At 39.6% G+C, this 22,192-nt stretch overlaps 1 long non-coding RNA gene across 1 annotated transcript in view; it reads right to left on the bottom strand.

The window, feature by feature from the left end:
* LOC131590342 (uncharacterized) overlaps nt 1-21,324 on the bottom strand; it is a 37,835-nt gene extending 16,511 nt beyond the window's left edge. The window contains exons 1-2 of the long non-coding RNA XR_009280072.1: nt 21,149-21,324; nt 13,108-13,159 (exon numbers count right to left, since the gene is read on the bottom strand). This is a non-coding gene — a long non-coding RNA (uncharacterized LOC131590342). The remainder of the gene's footprint in view (nt 1-13,107; nt 13,160-21,148) is intronic.
* Nucleotides 21,325-22,192: the final 868 nt, after the last annotated feature.

Here is a 22,192-nt window from a genome sequence, read left to right as displayed (position 1 = left end):
GGGCTTCACTGTGGATTGGTTTTATTTAGGCTTTGGGGTGTGTGTGTGTGTGTGTTTCTTGCAAACTCTAAAAATGCACAGACTAAAGCTGGTATTTAAAAGAAGAAAAAAGTACTGGACATTTATATGTCTATGTAATATGGTACAGTTTATAGACTCCCTAGCCTAGTGATTAATTTTGCAAAATCTACAGTTAGGTTTCAATATCCAAAACCGATAAGAAAAACAAGTCTGGTGATTGCTTTCTTATAAAGTTTATAAGCTGTGGCCATATAATTTGTTAAAATAAGGATTTACATAGACGAAAATCTGCCAAACAGCTGACTTGGTTTATGGGTCTTTCCATGGTGAACAACCACATTTTGGACACCGGATACAACTACATTTTGAGATACTGACATGAAAGTGACTCTTAATCCTTCATCAAAAGAGTTATTAATTGGATGACTTGCATGTAATCATTGTTATTCCTTTTACACATTTGAAAACTCATCAAAACTATCAAGTCTGTCTATCTTTCACAAATTATTGTGATAGTAAATAATCTCATTATTTTAATTAATCCACAAATTACTTGTAAAGTACTATTTTCCATAGAATAATGTCACAATGAAGACTCCCCTAATTTGATTCATTTTTCCTATTACTATATTGGCCAGGATTTTTAATTTTAATCAGGTTTCTTTTTTAAAAAAAGGCAAAAACTGATAACTCAGAAGATACCCCATCCATACCCTTTAAACTCTTTGGGGTAAATTACAGAAGGCTCTGCTATGAGACATTTTACATTAGCTGAACATTTAACCTCAAGCACACAGAAGTTAAGTAGTCCCTATTATTTAATTTATATTTTTCATGGAGGGATAGGTGACACATATAGTATTTTCATCAGGAACTTCTAGAATAATATAGTTCCACCTTTATAGTCCCTCAGGTAGTTTATTTGCCTTGTGTAACATCCCCAGCTAGAGGAATTTCTACAAAGTCCTCAGCTCATTTCAGAGGACCAAAGTGCCACCAAGCAGTGGGCAGAGTGGGCTCAGTTTATTCTGGACTTGAACCACTTCTCTGGTGTGGGTAATTTGCCAATGGATGTGAGTTAGTTTGACTGATTAATGAAACTGGTTTTTATATCAGATGGGCTGGAATTCCTGAAAACAATGGCAAATATGTTACACAGACTGATTTCATATTTTCATCCCAGACATGCTGAGTTTCCAAGTCAAAATGAGGAGGATTCCCTCTGCTGTCTCAGCCTCCACGCCCCAAGTTTCAGGTGGAACCACAGCGCACATCCCCAGCAGCAGCAGTGCTGCTGGGCCAGGCGAGGTGCTGGCCTACACCTGTGCTGGGGTAACCCTCAGGGGAGGCTGGGGGCCACGGAGGTGTAATTCTGGCTGGGCTGGGCGGGTGTTGCTGTCTGAAGCCATCACACCATCCTGTTGCTGATGTGTGAGAGGCTGCCTAGGTGTGGAACCAATGGCCCTCCTGAGCGGGGGCTGAGGGAAGAGGGTCCTGAGTTCAATCCTGTTACTGCTGACACCCTCTCTGCTCCTTCAGTTTTATCTGGTTATTAATCCCATACACGTCAAGCCAATAGCATGAGAAAGTAGGGGAAGAGGAGCCTGGGCTTCAAACCCCTCCTCTGAGGAAGCCATGTTCTCACTCAAGGCAGGAAGAAAACAGCATTTTTGAACATATGATGGGGATTTAATACAATTTCATATTAAAAAGTGTGTTCCTTGTGCACTGGACACTTCCTGAAACTGCCAGGGGCAGGAGAGGGACAGCACTTACAGCTGACCTAAACCCTCATTTGCAACTGGACCTTGTTGGACTAAGGTAGTTGTGTGTGTTCTGGTACAGGCTGGCATTTCAACTGTGCATTGGAGTAAATGATACAAAACAGCTTTCATGGATTTACAGGCAGGTAGCTAGCCTAAATCTCTAATAAGACTCACGGGAAGGTACTGTCCAGTAGTGGTTGACTGGAAAACATATTATTGGAGAAAAAACCATGAGGATATAAAGGGCAGTCATATAAATGTCACAACAGATGAATATACAGCAACATTTTAGGCAGAAGAAATTTTATTCCAAAAACCAGAATATATCTTCCAGTTTAATGAGTATCCTAAGTTCCAGTGATGATGTATACTGACTGCAGATCTTTTGCATATGTTCTGGGCTTGTCCAGAGTGACACACAGTTGGCAACAGATGATAATTAGCAAATGCATACAATCCTTTTGCAGCCTAGAATAACTCATTTGCAAGACTGGTTTAGGAGGCACTATGGTTGGTCTTGTCAAATATTCTCTTCTCAGTGAACTTTAGAATACTTCACCTTAAATTTTTCAGTCAAATATTGATCTCAATGGCTTTTGACATTTGGACAGAGGAGATTTTATGAAAAACTTGGATTTTGAAATGCATCTCATACAGTCTTAAATAATGAGTTCAACATAATGTGGTAATACATGTAGCAAGTATTTTCTGTGATAAAGTAGATCTTCTCTAAGCATGGAAAAACATTGTAAAAGAAAAAGTGATTTTTATATGTAAAGCCATTTCTGAGAAGACTCTGGAACTTACAGGGGATTTTATACAAATACCTTCTCTTTATGTACAGAGAACAGCTAAATGAGATTTAGAACAACAGAAAAAAACCAGGTTTCATAAGCAATTATTTTTTACCATCTACCACTTATCCATTTGTGTACTATTGAGGATTCTTCAGTCATTTAGGTATAAGTTGCTATGTGCAAACTACATCTAAATGTGCAAAGTATACCAAACACAGGATCCTCACTGTTCTGTATTCTCTAACAGTATTCAACCAATGACAACAGCCAATTTTAGCTCAAAACCACGTTTATGGTGAAACAACTTTCAACCTCAAGCTCATCTGAAATTTTTCCTTTCTTTCTTTACATATTTTGTGCAAGCTTAGTTTCAAAATATTTATTATATTTATATATTTATATATAAAATGCATTATATAATATATAAATAGTATATATTTATAATATTTATTATATAATTCAGAAAAACAGAAGCAAATAAACTCTGCTACATCCTAAGGTTATTATTGTTCAAAATAGCTGTTACTAGAGAGGCTATTGGACCTAATAGGTCCTAATTGGACCTAATAGGTGTAACCCAAACTTTAGAAACAAAAATAAAACCACATAAAATTATTTTTCTATTTGCGTAAGTTGTCTAGATTTGGCAAGCCACGTGTACTATTAAAAATACTTCAGCTGATGGCCTCTATTTTTGTTAGTCATACACTCAGAGCTGCAAATACAAAGCTGTACTTCATATAAAAATTTTTCTAAGTAGGAAAGTTTACATGCCACAAATATAGGCCACTTTTTTTAGCCAAGTTCACTCAAAAGTTGTAAGATCAGTAAATCTGAAAAACCTTGTGCAGTCTTACTGATTTTATTGCAGAAGTGCAGGAGTTATCAAATACTGCAAATTTTTCAATAAGCTTTTTTTTCAGGATTTTTTAAAAATTTTTTCAAGGTGATGGATAATTAAGAGGAGCAAACTCTTAAGTCAGCAAACTAGGATTTTCAGGCAGCAGGTGGATAGTTTATATAGATCTGATTTTCAAAAGGCTTTCCTGGTAATGCTAGATGTGCCAACAGGGCTGGCCAGCAACTGGCTCATATGAGGCAGAAAACAAATGTGGAGAAGTGCAAGCACACAGCAAGGTGCTTCAACAATCCTATTTTCTCATGGGATAATAAGAATGGACAACTCATTCCTTGGCATGGCTTTCCAAGGCTTTGATAAAAGCACCATATTGTCCTCTTCTCAAAGGAAAGACATCAAGTTGGCCTGAAGAAATCATATAAATCACTGCTGTTCAACATTCTGTTCCCTGAAGTAGGAATATCCAGATGAAAGGAACTGGGAGCAGCACCACCATCATCTGAGTAACTCAAGTGCTCCCAGTTTCCTAACAAGTAAAGCCATGTTGCTGACAAGCACCCTATTAGCTCTGTCTTTCAAAGCCTTATCTAGGGAGACTGCTGTGAAATCAGGGAAGAAAATAAGAATTCAGCTGTCATAACAGCCTGGGTGAATCACCTGACTGAACTCTCTATCTTCAGAAACCAGTCACTGTAACCAAGAAGTGGATCTGGAGAGCCCACCTTCATGCCGGTTCCAGCTGATAAGTAGAAAGTGACACTTGGTAGTTAGGCTAAATGCTTCTCAGAAAGCCCATATCTGAATTAAGGAAAGACCAGATGCATTCCTTGATTTCACAAACAAGTTCACTTTTCCTTATCTATCCACTACACTAAAAATCAATGTGTAACTGAGAATGCAATGGCTAAAAGGACTCAAGACACTTATTACACAAGACACTTAAGCTCAGTGCTATTTATGGTAGAAAATTACACTTGCTTACAAGATAGTTGTAATAAAAGGTTTCTTGAAAATTCAAGCTTGTTTTATATGTTTCAAAAAGTTATCATCACATGAATCTTATGCAAAAGAAGACTGACAGGTATTTAGATACAAAAGAGAGACATTTTGAATTGACTTTACCACTACTAAATCTAGTTTATAGTGCTACACTGGCTTATAAGCTTGGTTAAATTCCAGAGGAGCACACTTCATGGCAACATTTACTTGTACATCACACTTGACACTTAATTTATCATAGTTTTCTCTGTGTCTTCCAGCAGAGAGGACAACTAGGCTGAAGTCTGAATTTCTACCAAAGTCTGGTGTGACCCCTCTGAATTAAATCATATAATCATTAGCATTTGAAGTGTACCATGTTGTAAAAACACCTCCTGACGACTGAAACTCAAAGCTTGCTGATTCCTGTCTGGTGTGTCCCCAAATGAACTGATTCTCATTGCAGTGAGTTCATGTCTTTGAGCTGCTTGCCAACACACAAGGATGAGACCGGCTCTGCATGGAAAGGCACCCACTAAATCCAGGATATTTTTCACCCAATGCTTCAGTTGTCCAAGATCAGATATCCAAATCTGTACAGGCCACCAAAGGGTGTCTTTATTGCAAATGGAAATGTGTAAACAGACACCTGTGGAGAGGGAGCCATTTGAGCTATTGAGATACCTGAGTTATATGTCTAAAATGGCTAATGAGAGAAATCTTTCTGTCGTAATCCATACTTATTTCTCTCCACCTGTAGCAAATACAGCCTGGGGTGACTGGCTCAGAAGGAAATACCTCATATCTATAGAATTTAATGCATTACAAACCAATATTGTTCATCCAGTTCCTCCTTTCCATTTGATCCTGACAAATTTGGACTCTCCCTGCCCTGCAGGTATGGCTTCGTCTCCCATCTGTCAGGTAAAGTGAATCAGGAAGTAGAAAGAGATACCTTCTCCCCCTTTTTTTGTACCCCTCTGTCTTCATTCTTGATTAGATCTGTTCCTTGGATGTATTAAAGTTTAGTCACTCTGTCCAACCATTGCCTCTGAGAGCTGTGTTACAGCTATCACCCAGAATAATGTTGAAGGGGATAATGTGTAGAAAGTGAAACAGAGGAGGAATACAAAGGACCTCAGGAGTGGGAGGGGCTACAAAACCTGGCATGTTCTGCTGAGAATGGGTTGTCCCTGGGGAAGGCAACCTGAGGCACTGGTTGTGTACAAAGTAATACATCCAGCGAGCATCTACTTCAAGTCAGGTAAATACAGGGAGAGGGGGTTTTTGGGCTGGATCTTGGCAATGGTAGTTTCAGCATGATTTTCTGTCTCCTGTGGTCCTAAGTGCCTGTTAACTGTGATTACTGTTTGTATGTTGATGAATATTTGGATTTGCATTTTACTGTATCCTGATTTGAATCAAAGGTGATTTCCTACAACCTGCCTGCAACAAAGAATCCCTTACTGGAATACAGCAAATTCAAACTGCAAGATGAGGGCTACAGAATAAGTGCTAAATTCGCCAAAATCCTACGGAAGGTACACAGAGAGCTCAGCAGCCCTCTGTAAAAGGTGAGCAAGTGAGAATAAGGTCTGGAGATCAGGTGAAGAAGTGACTCCTAGATACAGGTAATAGTCAGAAAAATTCCCTTGTGTTTGAGGACCATGCTTGGACCCAGAGATGTGTCCTTAGCTTGAGCAATTTCTGATAATAAAAAACTAAGTGAAGGTCACATTGAGGAGTGAACATATTGAGGAGTTCAGTGGCCACAGCAGAGGTTTGCAGCCAGACCTATGACCTGGGCAAAGGGAGGGAAAAGTGGAAAGGAGAGAAGCCTCAGCATGTTCCAACAGGTCCATGATCTAAAGACAGCATGCTTATCAAAGGAAAAAAAAAAAAAAAGAAAATACAGCACCATGCCCTTTTGAGAAGTCTGAAAATACCATATATTTTCTGTACTTTGTAAATGCCTTTTAAGCTCAATTGGCTAGTGAATCAAACAGCTCTTAGAATATCCCAGTTTCTGTCCCTTAGCTGTGGAGCACAGATGCAGCAAAGAGTTAGAGAGAAAGCAGAATTAATTTGCTAAATAATTTAACTAAGCAGGGTAAGTTAAGTAGGCTCCCACAAAATGAAATTCATTATAGCAAGTGGGCCTTACAGGTAGCACAAACACCTGCCTGAAATACCTGAGAATCTCCACAGAGAAAATTTCAGAATGTCCCATGAAACTGTAAAAATTGTTTTGTGTAAACTGTTGTACATTTTATTTGTTAGATTGTGTTTATTTTATTGTTGGGGGACAGAAAACTGGTTATTAAAAACATTTGATTTCAGTCCAATGTTTTTTATAATTTTACTTTGTCAACAGATGGGGGGATATATTCCAAACACATAATGGGTTTATTACTTTTCAAATGCAACTGCTGCCAAAACTCTAACATTAGAGTCTTCTCTCAGCTGTATCATTGTGAACAACAGGATAATTATATTGAGATTCACAAATGTTTATGACATTTTAAATGAGAAAAAAATTATTTATAATTAGTATATTTGCATTAGGGTGTAGGTGTTGTAATAATTCCACAAGTATTGTCATCAAAGTAGAATGGTTTGGTGATAATATTAGTCACAATGAGCTTCAAAAATGGCTGTCGACATTTGTTCTTAGTCAACTCTGATACAGAACTGTATAAAAGACCAAATGCAATATATCACAATTTCTAAGGTTGGTTTGAATTATACCACTGACATTTTATTATATATATTGTGTTGACCAGCTTTAAAAAAATTTATGTAGTGTTTGTTTTGGAATGGAGGTAATTTCTGTGGTTATGGATTAGTAGTGCAGCTTGGCTTTTCCCACTCTGTGTTACCCCAGGCTATAGCCAGGGAATAATTTTTGTTTGATATTGCCAACTTGGAATTTATAGGTGCACAGCTCAAACCACCAGTTGCCAGAGGCACTCATAAACCCTTCTTCCTAGCACAAACTATCAATATATAACCTGATCAGGACCATGCACTGAAAATAATGGCTCTTTGTTTCCTTCCAGCTGCAAAGCGCCATTGCCGGCCATGCAGGATTTGGTTAAGAGGAAAGCAGTGATAGTTACTGTTCTCTGACAGATGCCTCAGCAATTTCAACCTGCTGATATTCAATGCAATGAAATAGCCCTACTTGGAGCCATTCTACAGAGAAAATCTGGCCAAAAGTCGCATTTGGTCTGAATGAGAACAGACTCAGTAGCCCGTTGTCTAACATGGAACTCTGAAGTGGAGGAGAGGTGAATGTGAAGGTCCTCCTCCTCTCCTTCCTCCTCTGTTCAGTCCAGACATTTCTGGCAAAGTGGAATTTCTTCTACAAATCACAAATTTTCAGGAATCTGACAAGTCTGGAAGAAACATCTTTTCATGTAGCAATTTTATCAGAGAAAGGAAGCTCAGAGTTGTGTCTGTGAGGTGCAGATATGAGACATGAAGGAGTCCTTAATCCAGAGCATTTTTTAAATGTCAAGAGCAGTTTGAGGAAGACTGAGCAGGATCTGATGCCTGGGCAGGTACTACACAGACTCAGGCATGGAAAGAGTTCACCCTTCATCAAAAATATTCAAAAGAGGATTTTATTACATTCCAGTGGTAGCAATAAGCCTCTCCTAAACCACAGGAGTTATTATAAAAAAAAAAATATTCAAGTATCCATTCTTTGTTCATATCTGCCATGGGAAAACCTTTGCAACATCAATGAAAGCTCAAGTAGGCTACAAAATTTATGCTGTATGGAGAGGAGGTTTTTAATAAAGGCATAAAAGGAGAATGGATGCTAAGCATGACAAACATCTGCACAAGAACAAAGCAGGTGAAAACCATCTTCATCTGCCCAGGCCTACAAATACTGTGTGTGCCCTTCCTGCCACAGAAACAGGACACTATAGGCTCAGCTTTCACCATCTCCAAAGATTTAGCCAAAAATCTGGAAGAGTTGAAAAATATGTCAAATTGTTTAATTTAGGAGATCATAAAACCAGTAGGAGAGTTTGAAAATTATTTAGATTTATGAGCTGATGGAAATTACTTAGACATCCACATGGTCAGAATCTCTTCCATGAAGTCAAACTGCTTAAAGATCAAAGTATTTGTATCAACATTATCAGCAGGCATAAAAAAAAATAAAATAAAATAAAATAAAAAAAAAAAGCCACGACATACAACAGATGCTCCTGTGTCTGCCCTCAAACTGTCAAGAGTTAGCAACTTTCAGTGCTACTGGGCAGGGCACACACAACATATACATGCAATAAGGACATGTAATATGGTCCTGGGGAAAGGACAAACAAGCCTTTGTGTGGAACACCAAAAATGGGAAGAATTGCACACACCTTTGCTGACTTTTGTTCTTCATATTTATAATTTGCATGCTACACATACCATTGTATGTAGAAGCTCTGAACATTGGGAAGTTTGCGCATTTCCAGAAACAGTGGTGCTTGATAAGCATGACTAAACTAATGCAGAAAATGAAATTAACTACTGATGTGCCTACATATGATATTATACATCAGGAAATGAGGCTCCCACAAATTAGAGAGTTGGGAATGACTCTCTGGAACTTCAGGGCTGTCACTTCAAGGTGTAATCTCCATTGTGGCTGTTCATTCTTTCATGTTTTGACCTGATGGTTAATGAAATAAGGATAAATCTGAGGGATATTAACAATCCATACTCAATCCTGTACCAATCTATATTTAATATGAACCCAATTCACTCTTTCATTCATTTTTTTTTTTAATTTAGAAGTAATGGGATTTCTGAAAGTTGTTATTTCATATACAAGGTTTACCTTATAACAAAACCCAAAAACTGTTATACAGAAATCTTGTGTAGAGAACTAAGCTTGCTCACAAGCAGGTAAACATTGCTGTTACGGTCCACAGGCGATGGGGCTCCAGTGATTCCAATGGAAAGACAAATGCTCTTATCCTGAGAAAACCTCTCTCAAACAGTTCTGCCCCAGAAAGACTTTAACCCTTCACAAGGCTGCAGCCTTCTACTTGTAAGCCTCCCTCATTAAATTCTTTCCCTTAAATATTTCTCAGCTCACTCTCAACACTCCCCACTCTTTTATTTTACAGGGCAATCTAATGTGAGCAAGATGTTCAGCATGTCTGAGCTGCTGCAGGACCAAAGTGAAAGCCACAGTGAGCTCAGTTGAAAGTAGGGAAAGAGGATATTTAAAGAAGTGTTCAGCAAACAAAATCTCCTCCAGGAGATTCATCACCTGTAACAGATCTCCAGATGGAGAGGAATACCCCTTCTCCTCTTATGGAAAGACTGGCTACCAGAGGATCCAGCTTTACTACAGTAAAAAACTGCAAATCCTTCCCTCTGACCATGGACATTACCTGGTTACACAAGACTCTGATTACAGGGTCAAGAACCACACATTTTCCTTCTGAATTATGATGTACATTGCAATGTGTCTTTCAGGATTTTTTCTGAAGTCCCTTCCCAGATAATGATGGGAATGGGCCTGCCTCCCATGCACCCACTGAGGTCATGGCCAGTTTCATTGTTCCCAGAGAAAGCAGCTGCTGAGGGAGAAGGATAATGGGGACTGCTCCCAAAGCCCAAAGACAGCTCTGAACACAGAAGAAACGTTTTGAAGTACAATCTGAAGTAGTACCTTATAATATAGATTTAATGGAAGAAATACTCTCTAGATCTGAACAGTTTTACCTCAGCTTCCCTGGGGATGAACTTTAACTTGCTTTTTTTTTTTTTTTTTGCAGAGCTGTCCTTTCAAACAGCAGAGAGGGAAAAGCCATTGCCATTTGCCTTTGTGCTCACTCATTTTTTTGTCTGGGGCAGACATGGAACAGCCTTACCCAAAACAGCCTATTTTCAGCTGGTTCAGGTATGGTTATATGGGCTGCAGCTACATTTACAATTTCCAGTCACACACACCCTCCAAGAATCATTCTTCATATTACTGTGTCACTTCTCCACAATGACAGTACTTTGCAGTACAGAGCCACCTTCAACATAAAAACTGTAAAGTACTCTACAATACCAGGCTGCTTATGAATTAAGTCTTGCTTGCACTGGCAAGCAATTCCTGTAGTGAATTAAATCCCTCTTCCAAGCCCCTAAATAAATTCATGAGACTACAGAAATCATCTCGAAAGATATGTGGGACCCCTTGTACCCCTAGTCCTCTGTCTCCCCTCACAGATGTATGCAGTGTTGATTATTGCCTGTATTAAGACAAATTATATTTAGTACACCCAAAGATGTACAAATTTTTTAAGCAGCCTGGCTCTGTGTCACTGTGTGAAGAAACTGTTCTACACAGGCAGTAGTTCACAGTTATTGCTTGGTTCTTTGCTTTCTGTTTTTATATTTAAAAAAAAAAAAAAAAAAAGCTTCCCTGTAAAACTTGGGATGCAATAAAAATGAAGATGAAGGAAACAAAGGATTTTTCAAATGGTGAAACCAGCCAGACCCCTGATTAATGGGAAAAATCCCAGCAGAATTGAATTCTTTGATTCTCACATTTCTCTATTAAGAGAGACTTCCCAGGAAGCTCATTCTCACATCAGCAGTGTACCCGATATCCAGGGAGTAAATGAGCAGGAACTCACTGCAGTGCCAGACTTCTATCAGCCATTAGAGCAGCAAAAATTTACAGCATGAGGCTGTGTAATAAACCATACTTATGGCGATAAATCAATTCTCAGAAGAGAGAGAAGAATGTGCTCCTAGGGGCTGATGTTGTTAAAGCACAGAAGAGGACACCAAAGAAAAGAGCCTTGTGCAAAATGTAAATATACCATGATGGAGCTGCTGTGTGAGCTCTGCCAACTCACAAAGCATTTTTCTGCATTGTCTATCTTTTGAGTATGATATTTCCTTTTCTCTCAAGTATTAATGCATGGGAAGGGTTCTGGCATTCTTAGGTAGGAGGTGCTGCAGAAGTAGAGGTTTGCAATAATTTTCTGAATAGGCAAAAATGCTTAAAAGACATTTCAGTGTTTTACAGGACCTGAGCATGGCTGGTGAGAAATACACATTTCTAGGGGGAAGCATAATAATTATGTTTTAATGCAGAATGGTCTAAAGGTGGAAAGAGCACAATGTGACTCCTTTCAAGTTATGTGATAAGCTGGAACCACACATCTGCAAGAGACTTAACAGGAATAAAGTAAGCATCCTGGTAACAGATCTTAATCAACTATCATGTCCTCACCAGCACATTCTACCCTCCTTAAAAAGGGAGGGGAAGAAATAATCTTAATTAGGACCAACATTTCAGGCACATATTAGAGAAGCTTTACAGCAAGCAACAAAACCAGTTTTTGTCACTGGTGAAAATGCAGATCTCATTTACCAGATATGGAAGACACAAATCTAAATAGTGGGAAATATCTGTTTAATATCTTCAAACATCTGTTTTTAGCAACAGATCAATCAAGAAACAGAAGGTGAACGGAAAGAATATGCTGTGACCTATTTATCCTTGGGAATAGACAATGGGGAAAGAAGCAGAAGGTGCTCAGGTGTGACTCAGTTTGCACAACTCAGATGCCACATTCACTGCAAAGATAATTGTCCTCGGTTCCTATTACTGACAAAGGACATAAACAAGAGTTTCAAGACCACAATTCCTCTTGTTCTAAGGCAAACACTTAAAATAGATATCTGCTGGTTTAAAATGCTTGTTTCTCTCTTTTGTCCATAGAGTTCAGAATTATTAACTTGGCAAGTAGAGACAGTTTAAGGTGGTATGAGGAATCTCCTCCTGAAATTCATACCAATATGAATTTTTGCTTCCAGATGTCCTGCCACAATAGGACCTGTCTCAATGCCATGGTAATTCTTTACAGAAAAGAAGAGGTTAGGAATAACCTCATCTATCTAAAGAAGGGACATTTGAGAATGATGCTTTGACCTCAGAATAATTTTACACATTTCCATGTATTATTATTTCCATGCTCCTTTTCCAAGCATAAGCCAAAATTTATTGTGAAAATGGTCTTTTGTATTTTGCACCCAGCTGTTCACACACCTGCATGAAAGCCTCTGCTTTGCATCTGAATTCTAAGTGCATCTGAAACCCTAAGGGATCTGAAATTTGGAAATGGCTGTTGTAAAAAAAAACATCCCTGAGAAAACTGCAAACCTCCTTGCAATGCTAGTTATGAAACAGTGCCTGCTTAACAATGGAATTAACAAAACTTGCTGGTATTTTGGCAATCTCTAAAATTTTCAGATTCAAAAATGGGACTGAGTATATAATAACAAGCAAGTCATTGGCCAGGACTGGAAAACATATTGCTTCCTGTTGTTGATAAAATGCAGCACCACCTTAGGAGAAGGATTGCATGAACTAAATATTTTTACAAGAGATAGCAAGACAGGACCATGAAGCTTAGTGACATTAAATGCTAACATAATATAAATATTTAACAACCTCAGCTTCCAAGAAAATTCAGTCCACGTGAAACATAAATTAGGATAGTGTATCATGAGCCTATTCCAGTATTAGCATTAATGAGATCTAAACTGGCCAGCCAAAGCCAAAATAACAAAATAGTTGCTAGAAAACAGCAGCTAATCTATCTGCCATGCTGTCTTCAGCTGTCTTATGAAGGTCTGAGTCCAAGCTGCAGTCAGTGATACTTACCCTAAAGTCAGAGAAGATTAGTAAGTCAGGTGTCCTAGTCCACTGTACTGGGCTGAAAGATAAAGTGGAATTCATTTAATCTGTTAATCAGGATTCTAACATTCAAATGCCCTATCCTGAAGCTTTTTCTAGCTGACATTGAGTTGAATGATAAAGTTAATATCAGTTGACAGTTTGCCAGAAGCCATTAATATAAACTCTCAGTTTTGTTTCAGGGCTTGTTAATTTTGTTGTGGCCTTAAAAGACAAAGAATCTAAGTAAAAACCCACCATGTTCCCTATTCTTTCTTTTTTTCTTCTACTAAAATTTTATCTTCACACTTTTTTTTTTTTTTATGGAGCAAAAATGAAACTAGATCTTTATTTATTCAATACTTTGCACTGTTCCTGGATTTATCTTTGAAAATTGGTTAACTCCTTCCAATTTAAATTGATTAAATAGATACAGCTGAGTAAATGGGCAGAGTTAGGCTGTTAGTTGTATGTTTTCACTTTTAAATTACGTGTAGAAGAGCAGAGAGAAAAAAAGCAAAGAAAAAGTATGCAAAGAAGAGTTCACTATTTTCAGGTTTAAGAAAGTATAATTTCATGCAAGATTTGTTTGCTGCCACATTTTTCTCTCACATAGCAGATGCTGTGGTCAGCCATGGCTGACTTACACCAGTGGCCTGGGATGCAGAGCATGCATCTCACTAAGCAGCACCTCTATGTCCTTTGGAAGTATTCTTCATCTCCTGTTACATCAGTTAGATGGATTTTCACCATTTGTTGGACATAACAGGGAGCAGATACACAAAAAACCCTACCAAAATGGAGCTGGAATCCTTCCATAAATAAGTGCCCCTTTTCTCTTAAAAATAAAGAACATCTCCAGTCCTATGCAGCAATCAACACCTGTAAGTCTAAAAAGAAGGAATGTGGTAATTCTAGTTAAGTCTAATATTTCCCTACCAAAACTACATATTAGATTGTAAGCCAGTTCCTTTGTGAACATGAAATAGTTAAGGCACTGTAATGAACTTAATGTTTTAAAAAAAAAACCCTAAAACAACCCAATTAAGCCACAAAAAATCCCAAAAAACCCACAACAACAACAACAACAATGCACCTTGACGAATTTTTTGTACTCAAAAGGGATTTTATGCAGTTTTCATTAAACTATGAATAATAAAACAGGCATTATTTTCCTAATAGTGGCTTTCCCCATAGATATTTGGAAATATTAAGTGTATAGAAATGTTTACACATATGCAATGGAAAATGAAATTTTTTTAAATATTAAAAAAACAGTATATTGGCTTTGTGGAACCTGGAAACAAACAGATGTCTGCCTATTCTTGAAAATAATGTATTGTTGAAAAAGATGTGTTTTTCTGCTTGAAAGAACCTGCGTAGCCTAATTTGAAAGGAATTTTTGCCACCCCTGAAAGAAGACTGGAAATAGCTTCTGTATCTTCTCTAAAAGCTGTTGAAGGTACTTATGGTACAAAGTACAGACATACTTCTTTCCTTAATGTATACTCAATGTTGTTAAGCCAAACTATTTTATTGCTTCTCTTTATTTCATGTCTTAGTGTTGCAGAACTTAGAATCTTTCTGTAATAGGAATATAATCCACTTTCACCAGAGATTTTCTACAGTATTTACAGTAACCCTTGTTGAATTACTTTCATCCACATTCCACCTGAATGCTTTCCCTTTCCTGCTTGTTTGCTCTAGGTAAACACAGAACACAGACTTACACAGTGAGATCCAGTTCTCAATTTTATTTAATGGCTCAAACATATTTTCCACATTAGGTTGTTCATTATATCTCAGTATTTGTTCATAGATTCAGCCACAGATCCAATCGCTATGTGACAGAAGTGATATAATATGTGTGAACCCCTTCCAACACATGCTGATAAAATGCTGCTAAAAATATTTTTTCTGCACAGGAAAATTTTTGAGTAAGCGAATGGGTAGGATCCTTCCCACTACAAGTAGCAGAAGTGCAGGATGCTGTCAGGCTTACTATTTTATCATGTACAGTTTCACACCCTCAAACCTCTGAAATCCCAGTTAGAAGACTGGCAGCACAGTTCTCAAAGCAAATATTGTGCTGTTTCTGACTTGCAAAAGTGAAGTCTCTGCCGTGCTAGGAGTAAGAGGTGGTAATTCCACACTTTGTAACGGGGATGCCAAGGAAACCGCTTACTGGATTCACAGGGGAGCTGCTCTGTGATCCTGTGAGCTCCCAAAACAGAAGGGGTGCCAGACAACAGTAATATTCATGGAACAACAAAGCTGGTGGAGGGTCTAGAGCTCCTATGAGGAGCAGCTGAGGGAGCTGAGGTTGTTTAGCCTGGAAGAAAGGAAGCTCAGGGGGGACCCTGAAACTGGAAACATGTAGAGGTTACCTCAGTATAAGATATCCTGTGAAAACCAGATTAAATGCCTAAAATGGAACCAGCTTATTTGGGGGTCATGGGAAAATTAAATACATTTTAGAGACAAAAATTTATAAATTTTAGTAGCAGAACTGGAGAGACAAAATAAACATTCTTTAGAAAAACTGTGCCCAAGACACCCAGTGAGAAGCTTAGAGGATGTGACAAAGGGAATTAAGGGAAGTGATGGGACAACTACATCTTATGTACATGACCTTCACATGATGTTTAGACCACAGAAACCAACATGCCATTTCAATGTCTGTACATTTCCTTGCTAGGGTCTCAGGGTGGCTCGAACCTCAAACTGCTCCTGAAGAGGTTCTCAACTTCTACCTACAGCACTGAGAGGTGCTTCAGGGGGTCCCTCCTGCAGACATTTCCTTTGAGATCAGTCCACTGGTCCTGACCATATGGACAAGGATGGTGCTAAAAGAGCTGTCATGGTGCATTTCTCAGTGCTGCTCTCTGTGCAGTGGAGACCTGAGGTCAGGCTGGAGCTTGCTCAGCCATTGCAGCAGTCATGTCAGCCTTGAGCTTCAGGTCACCTCTGGCTCCAGAGCTTGCAGGCAGCCCACAGAGCTATGGCTGTGAATTACTCCTCTGTATGGCTTCTGCAAGCTGGATTTTACTTTCTTCTGCTACACCAAAACAAAATCTGATGTTTGTATATTGCCCATCACACCCTTTTTTATCCCATGACTCAGGCTGTAACAATGGTCAACTATCATTTTATCCTTTCACATCACATTATCAATTAACTTGAGATTGTTAATCACAGCAAAAAGTGACACAGGATGGAGCATTGCTAGTCTAAAAAGTAGGTGGAAAATACTGAAAATCCCACCAAGGTACAGCTGATGAAACTTTCCAACTCTGTCATTTTCTGCATGGGAAATATCCCTGTGCTGAACTAACATTTTGCTAAAATCAAATCAGTGTTCAGCTAATGAAAACTGGTTTTCATTTATAGCACCTAAAGACTTTTTAAAAGGTCCAACCAGCAAGAATTTCTGTTTAGCAGCAGTCTGGGGAAATTTTTCACTAGCTCTCCTTAGGAGAAAGCTGTCAAGATCCTCAAAACTCAGAGTCCTGAGCTAGAGTGTGCATCCACACTCACTCAGTACTGAACAGCATGGTGAACAACTGAATGAATACACAGTAAGCAGAATTAATTTTTAGCCACTTTTACAGGAAAGCACTTTGAAGTTTCAAACATTGGTCTTCCCAATTTTAAACTTGACTCCAAGATTAGTTTTGTGAATTGAGAAATTAAACAGGCTGGTTTTATAAATATCAATAAAATCTCAAATTTTCTGTCTCCGTTTTACACTAAGAAAACATTGCAACTGAAAAAGATTGCAAAAATCAACTCCTTATTCCAAATTCCACCTCTCCATTCCATTTATCCATGTTTTACCCTGCATTAATTAAGACACTGACAATCATATATTTTTCCTTGTCATATACTTCAGCCATTTTTCAATCTGGTTGAACACAGGTATCAAGAGCTTGAAAAGGGTGAGTTACAGGGAAAGTATAATCACACCACTTTATCTAAGCTATAGAAACTATTTGAAGAGCAGCAGTGAACCATGGAATATAGTTGTTATCTCTTTTCACAGCTCAAGATTTCTTCACACAAGAGATTGTTATAGTGCAATAGACAGAGATGAGCAGATCAGGCGGGGAGAGGATGCATTGGGATCAAGCAATTGCCTGTTCTTATACCAAAGGTAAAAGAGATTGCAAGATCTCTCTGACGCTTCAGATAGTCCAACTCTTTTCTACTTTTGTCGATATGTTTAAATACAAGATTTATGGTGATCCATTCTGAAATGGAGCTTATCTTGGCAGGGTAGGCAGGGGAAGATTAAACCAGAATAGTGACCTGGGGATAGATGGTTTCTCAAGAAGAAAAAACGAAAATCATAACAGAAAAGAAAAAGGTCTTACAGCCATTGAGAAAACGCTCAAAAGAAAAATGCTCATTGTTTCAGGAGGTACAAGGAACAGGACTGAAAATATTTAGTTGTCCATCTCAGCATACACAAAACTGAGTGTTTGGGTCCTGTGTATTTGAGCAACCAAACACACAAGCTGGCAGCTAAGATGGTGCTGCTGTGCTGAGCACAGAGGCCTTGCAGAGAGCAGCACGATGACAGAAGGTACAAGCCCCTTTCCCACCCTCAGTATTACAAACAGGTGACCTTCCCCAGTGCCACTAACCCTCTCTTCCTCATGATAATGCACCATTAGAGATGAGATTTGTATTTGTAGCTGTGTGCATTTGCACAGATATGTGTGTTTGGCTCATTCCTGGTTATGTCTGTTGGTTCATGATCATTAAAAATAGATTCCTCTAGGGAAATTACACTCATGTGCTTTAGCACTGGCAGCTGAGGATGCTGGAACCACTCTTCAGTGATGCATTTTTTGTTTCCTACCTTGCTTTTTCTCCAGGGCACCTAGACAAGAAAACAATTGTAGTTTGACAACTGTTTAGTCCATGGTAGCACAGCAGCCAAGACCAGTCTGAAAACTGGCTAACCAAATTGGGCAGCCAGAAGGCCCAACCTGTGTGCATCAAGCACAGCAATTGCAGCTCCTTGAGGGAGGTGATTTTTCAGCTCTGCTCCTCGCTGCTGTGGCCTCACCTTGAGAACTGTGTGTCATTTTGCTTGCCACAGTATAAGAAGGGTGTCAAACTATCAGAGTGTGTGCAGGGGAGGTGACCAAGTTGGGGAAAGGCCTTGAGGGTAAGACTTAGAGAGAGCAGCTGACATCATTTGGTTGGTTCAGCTGGGATGAGAGAAGGCTGAGGGGTAACCACATTGCTGAGCAGTGACCTGACCACAGTCTACAGCTTTCTCACAGGGGGCAGAGGAGGGGCAGGTGCTGATCTCCTCTCCGTGGTGACCAGTGATAGGACATGAGGAAAGAGGAAGTTCAGGCTGGACATTAGGAAAAGGCTCTTCACTGAGAGGGTGGTCAGTCAGCCACTAAGAGCAGACTCCCCAAGGAAGTGGTCACAGCAACAGTGACAATAAAAGGAGCACCCGGATGATGCTTTTAATTATATGGCTTAGTCTTCCTGATAGACATCAGGAATTGGACTCCATGATCCTTATGGGTCCCTTCCAATTCAAGATATTCTGTGATCCTATGGCCCCACTAAGCCTGCTGTTCTCTGTGTAGAAGTATCTCCACTTATGGCTACTTGGGCTGCTCAGCACAAAAGACTCCTTCTGCCTCTCTTGAAACCTCACAGCCTGTGGATTCCCATTTAGGCCCTCAGCAGAGATGTGAAGCTGTGAAACTTCACTGAAAACACCATATGAGAAGAGATTTGTTACCATTAGCAAGGGCAGTATTCACTTACATGAAAATGTATGCAACTGTTTTCATTTCTTTCCACACATATTTAGTATTATTTAGATTAAACTCATGTTATTGATTTCTTCCAGAGGAGCTAATGGAGCAAACATTATTTGGACCATACTAAATGGAAACATGGCATGCACTTTGTTAATGGACTGTGCAGATTTTTGTGAGGCAGAACTGAGGAAATCAGTGCACTGCTATTTCTGACTTTGCTGGACAGATGTTCTTAGCATAATGTTTGCACACCAAAAAAGCCAAGTCAGACAACTGCAAAGCCTGGCATTCAGAAAGGACAGTGAGAGGTTTGGCTGGGGAATACTGTAATAAACTGTGAACAGTGGATGTGTACAACACAGTTTATTGACATCAGTTAACACATGAGGTACAATGGGCTTGCCCTACACTTTTTTTTCCTATTCAGCTATGTTGGAGGTAACGGCCAGATAATCTCACTGGAATTTCTTTCTAATGAACTAAAATCTTCAGTTGTGAAAAAAATTATAATAATAACAATCACAAGATTAATGCAGAGAGGGGTTGATCTGGCAAAAGAGAAATTTTCTGCTCATTGTAGCATAACTCATAGACTAAGCTGAGACAGAGTCGGAATTGAAACATCAAACGCTTGAGATAAAGCTCTTGCACATCTGCATGTGAAGATGCAAAGCTAAAATAAAAAGATGCAAAGATCAAAAGCAAAGCAGAAATTTGTAGTGGAAAAATGATTTTAAACAGGTCAGTCTACTCCCAGTGAAGTCAATGGCTAAGTATGAGACTATGATGGCAAGTGAAGATGCAACATGAATTTAAGTAGGAAAAATGATTCCATTCTGGGTGAAAAACACAGGTTTTAATACCTGAAAAGATGATAAAGCCATCTTACCTTGCATTCCTTTCTATGAGTAAGAACTTTAAAGCTGTGTCCTGCCCTTTAACCAGCTTTATAACAGGCAAGTGTTGGATGTCAAGACCTCTGACAGTGACTATCATATCAACTAGTCACTTGCTGAATTTTCTCCTGGCAATCACATTGCAGATAACTCTCTATTTTGCCATCTAAACACTGGCTACTATGCTGAATTTCTCTCTTCATTAATCTTAGCATTCTCAGAAAAAAGTTTTCTAACTATCTTACAGACCAGATCTGCCTTTACTCTAGAATTCACTGCTTTGGGCAAAACTGGACTCTGAAATTCAATAATCAGTGTATGAGCTGGTGATATTAGTTTAGAAGGTTTCCCTGTTACATCAGTCCAGCACCTGGGCAGAGAGTTCAGAGGGTTGGGTGGCAAGACACAGGCTGAGTATGAAAATCAAAGAGCCTAGGTTCAGGCCTAGCTCCACTGAAAGCCACAAAAAAAAATGCATCTGGTTCATTTATTTTGCTTTCCATATTAATAAAGCTGCAACTCATTATGTAAACCATATGCCGTCTCCTCAGTTGGATGTATTATGAAATCTTCTGAAGAGGGAAGCTTGATTTTTTTCTATTAAAATGGGAACTATTTTCTTTTGCTAAAATCCCTTTCTCCCTCCTTTGCCAATTTGCATTTAGTCACAGTCTCCTCAAATCCACCCCTTACAACTGAGTCAAAAATGTGACTGAGGATTTCCAAAAGAGCAAGGGCAGAGGGAGGGGAGAATTGGCAGGAACAAGAAATTATTTTCTCCAGAATTTCATGATCATTTTTTAAGTGTTTCTTTTGATTTCTCTTCCTTACACCCATGTAAAGTCCCTGTGCAAGCAAGAACAGATGTTGCAACAAGCAGAGTTCACCCTTTGACCCCGAGATCTCATTGCTTCTTTTCTCTGGTGCATGTTTAAATTTAGAGTGAAAACCTACAAAAACGCACGGGGGTGGGGTGAGCTGTGAGGCAGGGGAAGGATCTAATTTTGGAAAGTCTTCCCTAGCAAACCCTCTCCAACTTCCACTTGTCTCACTTTATTTGTGAATGTGTCAGTCCCAGAAGCTGAAGACAGCTGAAATGCACTCAGATACCACACTGAGTGGCATTGCATCACAGTACCCAAGTGCATAAATTAGCTCTCCTTCTCCAAAATTATTTTCAGAAGTTGTAACCAATTGCAATTCCTACTGTGCATAACACGTTCCAGCAGATGACATCCCCTTGTCCACATTAGCCCCACGTACAAACCCCTCTGTAGAGAGCTGTGTCTTGGAGATCTCCAGCTCTTTCCTCCACAAACACAAAAAGTTTTTACTCACCAGCAACGGCAAAAATAAATGGAGACAAGCCCATATTTCAATACTCTCATTCTTGCTCTATTTTTTCATTCTGTTCTTGTCATTCTTTTTGCACAGACTCAGCTCAAGACCCCCTGCTGCCTCCTGACCATCCTCTATTTCTGCCCATTGTGGGACATGGCCACTGCTTTGCTCCCAGCCAGCCTCTCCCAGCTCCCTGTCCTCGGCAGGGCCAGCTGGCCGGAGGCAGGGCGGGCAGGGCAGGCACAAAGCCAGCTGCCAGATCAGTGACAAACAGCTGGCAAGGGCTGAGGAACTTGCTGGGAGCTGCTCCAGGCTGTGCTGTGCAGGGTTGCTGGCAGGGGCTGCAGCTGCCTCTATGCTCTTGGTTTGAAAATCAGGCCCTGCTCCAAGGAAAGCAGCGCTCCTGAGCAGCCTGCCTTTCCCATCACTGCTTGCTCACACTTCCAGGACACCCCAAGTGCTCCTACAGGAGCAGGATAGAGGCTTCCCAAATGCTGTGTCACCAACGCACTGAAGAAAACTGGCCGGGAATCTCAGATGAGCTGCCTAAGGGCTCCGAGGACATCTCTGCAGCTGGTGCAGGGGCCTGTCAATATCGCCACTCTCATAGCTCCTTTCTTAATGCTGGCTTTTCTCTCTGTCTGCATTGCTTGTAGTCAAAACCATGGAGCCCTGTCCAGCTCAGAGAAAGAAGTGTTGCCATCCTCCCACATGTCTCCTATCCCCATGCCCCCTTTTCTGCTGCAGAGTAGCGCTGCCAGGGACATGCAATGTTGGGCCCTTGCCCCATAGAATTGGCTAATGCTCCCTAGAAAAACCCACTATAAGAGCTGCAAGAAAATAAACAAGAGTCCCAACTATTGGCATTACATCTCAGAACAAAATTTTGAATTTATCTGCCCCTGTTTTATTTGTTCAGAGGATGTTTTTCTGGGGAGATTATTTCTTAGCTAAATGCTCTGTCAAAATTTCTCTCAGCAGCCATAGTTTGTCACTCTGTTCCTTTCCTCTTTATGTTTCTTTCCTTATGTCTAAAGTGCT

This window comes from Poecile atricapillus, chromosome 1 (assembly GCF_030490865.1).
Source record: "Poecile atricapillus isolate bPoeAtr1 chromosome 1, bPoeAtr1.hap1, whole genome shotgun sequence".
In the NCBI taxonomy this organism is placed as follows: domain Eukaryota; kingdom Metazoa; phylum Chordata; class Aves; order Passeriformes; family Paridae; genus Poecile; species Poecile atricapillus.
This window is presented reverse-complemented; position numbering and strand designations above follow the sequence as displayed.